A 9,194-nucleotide genomic window follows, 5' to 3' on the forward strand; every position below is an offset into this window, starting at 1 on the left:
ACCAGAGGATTTTACAGGGAAAGAATTCTAGAACAGAAACATGTACAGTTACAAAATAATTGTTCTCTATTGTATTGCCAAGAATTAACATTTGAAAAAACCATGCATACGCCAGAGATCAATTTATCTACAATATCTAATCTGTAATATATCTACTGAAGAGCTTTATAATCATAAAATTAAGTTTACCCTTTCTTAAACTTCTGCCTTTGTAAACTTAATATATATGGTGATGTTCTCCATTCCAATGTTTGTCTATAATTTATTAGAAATGATTCTTTTTTACTCAGTTGCTAATTTTCGTTCACATTGATTTGGTTACAAAATGTATTTTGAGGCTTCCTGGATTGCTACCTTGGTGCCTTATGACATCACTTTAAATACGAAATTGTTTTACTCCTGTTTTCTTCATTGGTTACTGCTGTCTGCTCTAGCACAAATACAGCTACAAACTGGGGATGTCACAGATAAATGTGGGAAGCCCAAGTAAAAAGTTTCCATCACTGAATTTTCTCAGACTGGAGTTCAGCCACTGATGATACAGTAGGAACATGTAAGATTATATTAGGAGAGGCCTGAAAAGAGATCATGGTAGATATCCTTATAACATTTACTTTATAATTAACGATGTATTAATCTTAAAAAAAAATCTATTTCTTTGTAAAGAACCACCTGAGAATTATACAAATTTGTATCCTTCTTAGAACTTTTACATATGACAGATATAATTGGGTGTAATAAAGAGGGACAGGATACCAGGTGGCAAAGTCACCTCTGTAACCACAAAGAAAATGTGTGCAGCGTCTGAGGTACCTTCTCCTAATTTCTAGTACTAGGGATGAATCTGTGATGTATAAATGGATTTTTTTCCATTCAACATATGAGGCAAAGATCTGAATAAAGTAAATTTTCACTTTGTTGACACCCGTATCAAACTGAAAACACCTCAATCAACTGTTGGATGGATTTGGCATAATTATCGATACACTTTGCAGGATTTGAAGAGTGAGGGTTCAGTGCTCACATACTGCATTTGAAACTAACACAACTTATCAAGTAGAGTTCTGACATGTGTGACTCTTAGTATCATTTTGGAAGTAAAATAACCTGTCAGATTTTAAATGTGTTAACAACTGGATGGTTAAGTGGCAGGGACACGAAGAGAGGACGTGGGCTTGGTTTGAGATTTTGTTCTGGAGTAGAGTCACTGACTGCCAGCCTGGAAGTAATCACAAAAGTTTTCCCCCAAGGGTACTGAACAAAAATTCTATAGCAGAATAAATAAACTACTACACAGATTATCTTAACTAGCATCTGCAATCTTCCTTACGATAGCCATTTACTGATGTCTTTCCAAATACATTAGAAGTGGCAGAGGATTTATTTCGCCTTTGAAAAGTACTTATAGCCATTCACTCATTCAACAAATATTTAAGTTTCTCCTATGTGCCAGGCATTCTTTTCTAAGTACATTATCGAAGTCAAATAGTACAAAATGCCTAACATCCTATTATTGGAGATGTCTTAACTTTAAATGGATTAAAGCAATTTATATAGAACATGTAGACCAAAAAAATCTACTTCTCTCAGACTTTGTACAACTTTCTATCCTGATTATAATTTATGTCTGGGGCCTGACACATAGTAGATGCTTCAAATACGGTGCTCTGTTAATCTCTCCATGCTCCAACTCCAGTTGATTTTTTGTGTGTGCGAAACTGTCTAGCAGAAAGAAATCCTCTGACCACGGCCATCATTCATTTGCATTAATCTCATTGCCATCTATGACAGTGATTTATTTTAAGGGGCTGTAATACATTTTTTTGTTTGATTTCAAAATATGTTTTCCTTATTCTTTCCATCACTCACATTCCTTCTGGAAAAAAGTGGGAGGGCAGTGTATATGGGGTAGGGTAGGTGGGCGGTATTGAGAGATGGCTCAGCATTTATTTTTGAAGTTAGAGCTTAAATGATTTGCGTATGTGTGTGTATGTTACACTTCAGAATGAATTGGAGTCTCCCAAGATGAGAGTTAGAGATTGTGGCTCTTCAAGGAAAAAATAATAACCTAGGTTAGAAACGATTTCCCCTTGAAGAACAGGGAGTCAGTCGGCGCCCATATTGCTGAGCATCTATGGTGCTGAGCAATGCTCTGGTACCACTGGAACTGCGGCAGAAATAGGGAAGTACTCAAAAGAGATACAAGTGAGATTGAAAATTTCTTCTGAAGGAATTCAGAACCCAGGGTCTGGACTGCCATTGCATGTTTATTTCCTATCTCTTGACAATTTCCTGCTTCTTGAGGGAATTATGGCCATCCATTTATGCTGAAAGTTGGTGTTTAAGTCCCTTTTCAACCATGAAGAACCATGATATCTGTGATTCATAATTACTTAAAAAAATAGATGACCATCATTACATGCAGTTTATCTAAAGGGAAATAAGGCCTGGAAACATTCACCTAAGGGCAGAAAATAATTTCATGCCAAAATTGATGCCCTTGACTTCTACTAAATTTCAATCAATATATCTGTATCTATGTTTAGATCTATATCCATTTAGATGATCTCTCTTTTGTCTACCTGTCTATCCTGGATTATTATAATAAAAATGTACCTTCTATTAAAGTTAATACATGAAAAATGTACTCTCGATTAAACATAATGGTAGATTGTCATCATTAAGTAAGTGGTATATCCACACACATACGCTGACAAATACAAAGAAGTAGTCTTACTGCTGAGATATTTGGAAATGCTAATATATTTCTAGTACTTCAACTATTCTAAATATACATAGATGTAAAGGGGCAAGCCCTTAGAACCCCAGGGAGGGAGGTAAGCATTTTTATTCAAAATGTTGAGGATAAAATGAGAAGGCAAAGCCTGCAGTAAACACACAAATAAATATCTTCTTTGAAATTCCTTCCGCACAGTATTTCATAGTTCCCATTAGTGAAAGGAAGGTTCTTATTGCAAAGGGTATTTTTTAAAGCTACTTACAGGTGCACCTCATTTTTATGATCCCTGAATCAGATACATTTTATAAACCTTTCACATTTACCCAAGCTCTTCTGTAAGAGCTATACTGTGTAAAGAGGAACCCTCAGTATATTAGATTTGGAACATACTTTGTGTTTAACCTAATTCTTCCATGTTTCCAATTGTGTTCCTCTTTCTATTCGGAGTAAGAATGCAATGAAAACCTGGGGAATCATTTTTTTTAATACGTCAAAATTGTGCTTCATCTTTCTAATGTAATATTTAAAACCCAAACACTATTGAAATCAATTTATCAACAATCAATCCTGGATGTTTTTGTGCTTTCTTTCCAAAATGCAAACATGTTTCTGCTCTCAGATGGAGTATTGCGAATGTGCCAAGTACTCTTTCATCCTCATGAAACTAAAAAAAAAAAAAAGTCTTCATGGCCCAGTTCTTAAAGATCCTATATAATGTTGGGCTTTTGGATGTTGGCAGGGGCAGGTGGTCAGGAAAGTTCACCTGATTTATTGGCTTCCCATTTAGTTAACTTGGTATGGCCTAAATTCCTCAGAGTTTCTAAAGCTACCCTGTCGTGTGTGATCTTTTTAATGGTTCAGCCTGGTTAACAAACACTGTTTCCGTATTGTGCATCCCTGTCTATAGCAGAGGCCAAAGGCTTTCATTCAAACTCTGGAAAGTTTCCTCCTCATTTGCAGGTGGTGGTGTAAACAGGGAAGAAGATTAGGGGTGTGTCATGGGCCATGTCATGCCCCAGTGCCCCTCCTTCTCCCTTTATGGCAAAGGAGTGACAAGAGAAGACTAGGAGACTTGAGGGTTCGTGCAAGAGAATGTGGACCAGGGTGGTATGAGTAGGGAAGATGAAACAGTAATGGACAAAGTGAAATGAGGGAATATTGGAAAATAAGGTAAGAAAAATAGGCACAACCAAAAGGGCCCCTGGAGCCTCTGTATACACAGCTTGTTTGTTTTGCTTTTGACAAGGCGTTATGAAAAATGTGCATTAGGTCAATTAGAGGCATACCAAATTTTAAAAAGGAAAGAAAGAGGGTGAAATACTCTTCTCCTTTATAACCCCCTGCCCTTATTATTTTGGTACAATGCCTCAGGAAAGGATTATGACACAGTGGCCTTGCTTTTTATAAATGTATCATCTTTTCTTACATAAATATTAACTACATTTGGCTTTTTGGGTGTCACACAATTAGCAAATTAGTCGGTCACTAAGAGTATTCATCTAGGTTTTGTAACACTTTCCCCACCTTAATTTTAGAATATTACATGCCAAGGGGAAAAATTGCCTTCTTTTTTATTGCACTCACTGAAATCCGTTCTCTTAATGCTAGGCTCTGGAGTTATAGTGGCAGTTAGTTCTGTCATCAGAATATCAGCACTTTGAATGGAATTTTGAAAATTACAAAGACTGCCAGGGCATTATAGCAGAATCGATCATTCTCTCTATACGATAAATGCACTCTCACTTTGAAGCCTATGCATTTCCTTTAATATAGTCCCCCTTTCAGTTCAGTTGATTGCATTTATTACAAGTGTGAGACAGAAATTAGTAACTTCCTTGAAGGTTTCAGATCTTTTGTGCACGATATCTGTGAGAAAGAGAAGGATTTTTTTTCTGTTAAAGAACCTCATAAATATATGAGATTTAGTGAATTGAGCTTATATTCTAAGAAGTAAAACAAACAGTTCATCTGCACTTATGTGGACAAGTATGAAATACAATATCCATGTCCAAGAGAATCCAGAAGTATAATTGAGGGCTTTTAATTCCATGTTTAAAGTATCCTAATTCTAATATGGTATACTTCCAAAATGCAGTATTCCAAGTATGACATTCAGATAGGCCCAGATGCGGTATTATAATTCTCTGGAACTGTCATGTTGAAGATTTGCCGAAGGACTGTCTGTAGACTTTGACCAATGAATCTTGGGTTATTTGAAGTTGAGGTAGAGGCCATTTTATTTTAGTCCATTTATTCTAGACTTTCATGATTTGCCTATTGGAAAAAAGTATCAATTCTTCAGCAAATCCAAGAGCTCCGCCAGAGGGAATCAATCTTCTATTACTAGCGGCTAGGGGGTACTCAAGAGAAGCCCTGTATGCCATTCCTGGAGAGCTAGAGGATGACTTGAACACAGTGTGTAGTGTTTTGTTCGTTGCATCTGTTAATAGAGTTGTACAATGTAATGTCATTTTTTGAGTTGAGTATTCAGCACCTGGACTCACCCTGCATTGGTAATGAGACCTTGAATAAGGTCCTTCTCTTAGAGAGGAGCTGGCACTGTAGAAAATAGTCTTAGAAGTTCATGCATTTCCATCTGTTTCTCCAAGCATGGGTGGTTCTTTACTTGTCAGGTTATTAATCCTCTACTTAATATCACACTCAAACCGAAACCTAATTATATGAGTCCAGAACCACAGCATAATATTATGAAGACAAGTGCATATAATATTTAAAGTCCCAGTGGTAGTTTTAAAGGTTTATGTAACTTGGAATCACCATTTTGAATATTATTGGTAAAATTATGAAAAGCAGTTCTAGGATCAAAACACAATGGCATGTTAATTTCATAGTAAAATGTGATCCTGCAACTGTAATTAATATTATCTATCTCAATAGCTGTGGGTCATTATATAGTTTAATTCAATTATTCTTGATTAAATAGAGTTAAGCTATTGTAGGGATCGGTTAACATAATTTATGGCAATTTACAGTGGATAGATTTATTAAAGATATATAGTGAGAAATATTTAACATATATTTATACTAGCTTAGTTTTAGAATTTAAAGATCATAATCTGCTCTGCTCTGGCAGCACATACACATACACACGCACGCACCCTGTGGTTAGTTTATTTCTTGCTACTTTTACAATCAGTTACTGCTTTGGTGAAAGCCTAAAGCTTAATCCATTAAGAGCCATTCAGAACAAAACAAACAAACAAAGCTTTAACCACTTCAGTGACAACAGTGCAGAACCAACAAGCTGCCTTCTTAGAAAACCCTTGCAATTTTAGGATCAATAGCCTCACACAGGATGCTCCTAAATGATGAAAGCTAGAACATTTGTGCTGCCAGGTTTTGGAGAATAAAACAAAACACAAAAATGTCTGGGAAAGATAATTTGATAAGTTTAGTGTGGAAATACCCGTGTAGTCCAGAGGGCTGACTTAAGTCCTATCAGCACTCATGAAACAAACTAAACCTCACTTTGGGCTGAAATCTTTACCTATGTGTCTTGAGAGTAGAAACTGTTAAAATATCTTTTAGTCTTTCTCCAAGTTCTGCTACTTACAGCTTTATTATTACTACTTCTAATTAGTGTAGGTGAATATCCGTCTATCCATCCATCCATCTATTTCTTTGAAAATCTATCTGATCTAATATCTTTACATTAACATATTTAGAAGAATGTTATAGTCTACTAAATTCAAGGCTATAGTTTAACAATAAAACTAACATACATTCATATATGAGAGGAGCAAAAACAAACATTTTTTCCCCCACTAGATTAAAAGCCTGATCATTTCCTTTTAGAATTATTCCACTGTATATTATCCTTTGTGAAAAACCCATTAGCTTCTTTTATACATCCTTGAGTCTTAAATAATACACCAGTGCTGCAGAATATGTTTCATGGAAAAAAAATCTACTGTCATTCCATAGAATAAAAAAAGGCCTCCTACATCTTTTGTATTCATCAAATTATCCTTTTCAGTTTCACAAAACAATCTTAAGTACTGTATCTCCGGTAGTTATAGTTTTTAAAATGCCTTTATGTTTATAGTTAATTATAAACTCAGTAATGAAATAGGAGTATTATTTATTATTTATCTCAAAATGTCAGCTGGTTAGACTTTACCCACAAATTATCTGGAGGCATTAAATTATATACCTTCATAGGTAGTCAGCAGACACTGTTGGGGTTTCCTGCAGTATGTTTACAAGCTAATTTGTTTACCGAATATTGTCTACTCGTTTACATTGCTGCCTTTTTTTTTTTTTTTTAAAGCAGATCCTCACTGAAGAAATAGACTTAATATTAGAAACTTATAAAAGAAATCTAAAAAGATTTTTAAAAATAAGCATCAGATCAAAAGCAGAATAATCTCTTTGCTGAAATGTTATCAAATAACATTGACCATCAACATTTTACAGACTAAAGAAATAAATTACCCTGCAATACCATTAAAATGCATGATTTTCCTGTGTGTCAGGAATGCTGTGCAGTTTTGTCTGGATTCATTAAGGCTCTCGCTGCCTAAGTGCGTTGCCAACCGGGATGTGGGTGGCTGTAATGGCAGCCTGTAGGTTTGTATGGAAAACAAGTATGGCACTGTGAAAAAAAAATCCTTCTCTCACCCTCAGATACCTGTACGGAGAGCTCCGGAGGCATTTCCATAGGCTCATTGTCAAGTAAATGTTAAAGCCCCCATTCACTGGGAAGCAAAGGTAAGTCTGAAAAATGCATTGAGGGAAGTGGAAAGGGGGTGTCGGTGGGGGTGAAATCACCTAGCATTGAAGCAGCCTAACCAAGTGACAGACACGTAGACAACTCTGATGCTGCCAGAACAACACTCTGCACAGCCCACCAGCAAGCAATTTGTCACTGCGACAAGAATATCCTCCGCAATTTGGCATCAGGGTCCTTGGACAGCCAACTGCGCCTGTACAGCACGAGACGTGCTATTCGGCAACAGGGAAGATGGGAACCAAGGTTCTCGTTATTATGTCCTAATGTGTTATTTTATGAAAAACATATCTTTTGTCATGATCAACATAGAGATAGAACAGTAGTAATTGATAATAACTGGGGGCAATTAAGACAACAAATTGGGAAAAGTATGTGCTGGTATGTTTTTGAGGTACCCTGTGTAGTGAGAAGATTTCAGGATGTTTGCTTGATTGGTCTGGTATTTTATGGCATGCTCCCACAGTGTTTCATAGAAATAATGAGTCCATAGGTGCAAGAATGAACTGGCAAGATTTTTGGTAGTAAACCATTTGCTTTTAGCGGAACATACTCTTTGCTTTTAGCCTTTATGTGTTTGTATATGGCGTGTTGATTAATATGTCGCTGAGTGCAAATCCTTTCTTGCTGGTATGATTTGAAATAGGACAAAGAATTCAAGGTAAGTTGGGTTATAAATGTGCAAAGGAAAGACCCTTTACTCTTTACATTGCTACCCTGGTAATCTATTATAAAAGTGCAGTAAAGGAGAGAAGCCAGGGGCATAGGATAAAGGTATCTGATAAATAAGCAAGTAGTGTTCCCCTTGCCAATTACTTGGCATCTTACTTTGTAATTAATGCCACAGTAATGAAAAAAGTGGTAGGCACGAAGATTGGGCCTTTTGTGCATTCTATACAGAACCAAACACTCATAAAAATCTAGCTCAAAGCTAGCCTAGTTTGGCTCTCTCCACAATCAAAACTTACTAGAGAATTAGAACAGTCCCATAGGGTGTGTGTGTGTGTATGTGTTGTGATGTATTATATAAGAGTGACATCAGGCAATTGTGGTATTGCTGTCTCCATTACACAGACAAGGGTGTCCTTCATTCCCTAGACATGATGGAAACTTGTACCCATTCTGCCAGGATCTAACATCATGGTATCTATTATGTTGTTCACTAGTTGTCCTGTGAAACACTTAACTGCTGCTTAAGTGGCTATGATAACTGCCTTGCAATGCCTGGTGAATTTCCCAGTGGCTTGTATATTTGTGCTCTGTGGGAACCAGGAAATACTAGAACTACTAAAAGTTAAATAATAGTGAAAGTGATAACACTAATAGTCATGTTTAAGAAGTAGGAAAGAATATTATTTAGGCAATTTTGATATCGTTTGAAATACAGTACAAGTTTCAAAAATATCCAGCTAATATTATAGCAATATTCCTTAAACATATATTTCCTCTAGCTATCCACACAAACTGGATAGTAAAGGGTGGTTTGTGGTTGTGGAGGTTGAAGAAAGAGATGTTTAATTGTGAGACTTGGAAATGGTGTTAGGGCTGGATTATGTTGACTAGCTGCGTTTGCCCATGGTTAAATGAAAAGGCCCAAGATTTATATCCTCTTAGGGGTAAGGTACAAAGAAAGGGGAGAACAGAGAGGCATGCGAAGAGAGAATGTTCCAGGCTAGAGGGTACAAAATACAGTGGAGACCATAA

The 9,194-nt window shown here is 36.3% G+C and overlaps 2 long non-coding RNA genes across 2 annotated transcripts in view; both read left to right on the top strand.

The window, feature by feature from the left end:
• Positions 1 to 9,194, top strand: part of LOC309656172 — a 467,255-nt gene that overhangs the window by 79,749 nt on the left and 378,312 nt on the right. The window lies entirely within an intron of this gene.
• The window catches only part of LOC309656150, a 63,311-nt gene that overhangs the window by 12,440 nt on the left and 41,677 nt on the right, over positions 1 to 9,194 (top strand). The window contains exon 1 of the long non-coding RNA XR_014261180.1: positions 1 to 7,471. This exon is cut by the window's left edge and continues 12,440 nt beyond it. This is a non-coding gene — a long non-coding RNA (uncharacterized lncRNA). The remainder of the gene's footprint in view (positions 7,472 to 9,194) is intronic.

The sequence above is a fragment of the Balaenoptera physalus genome (assembly GCF_965194825.1).
Source record: "Balaenoptera physalus genome assembly, chromosome: 2".
Taxonomy (NCBI): Eukaryota; Metazoa; Chordata; class Mammalia; order Artiodactyla; family Balaenopteridae; genus Balaenoptera; species Balaenoptera physalus.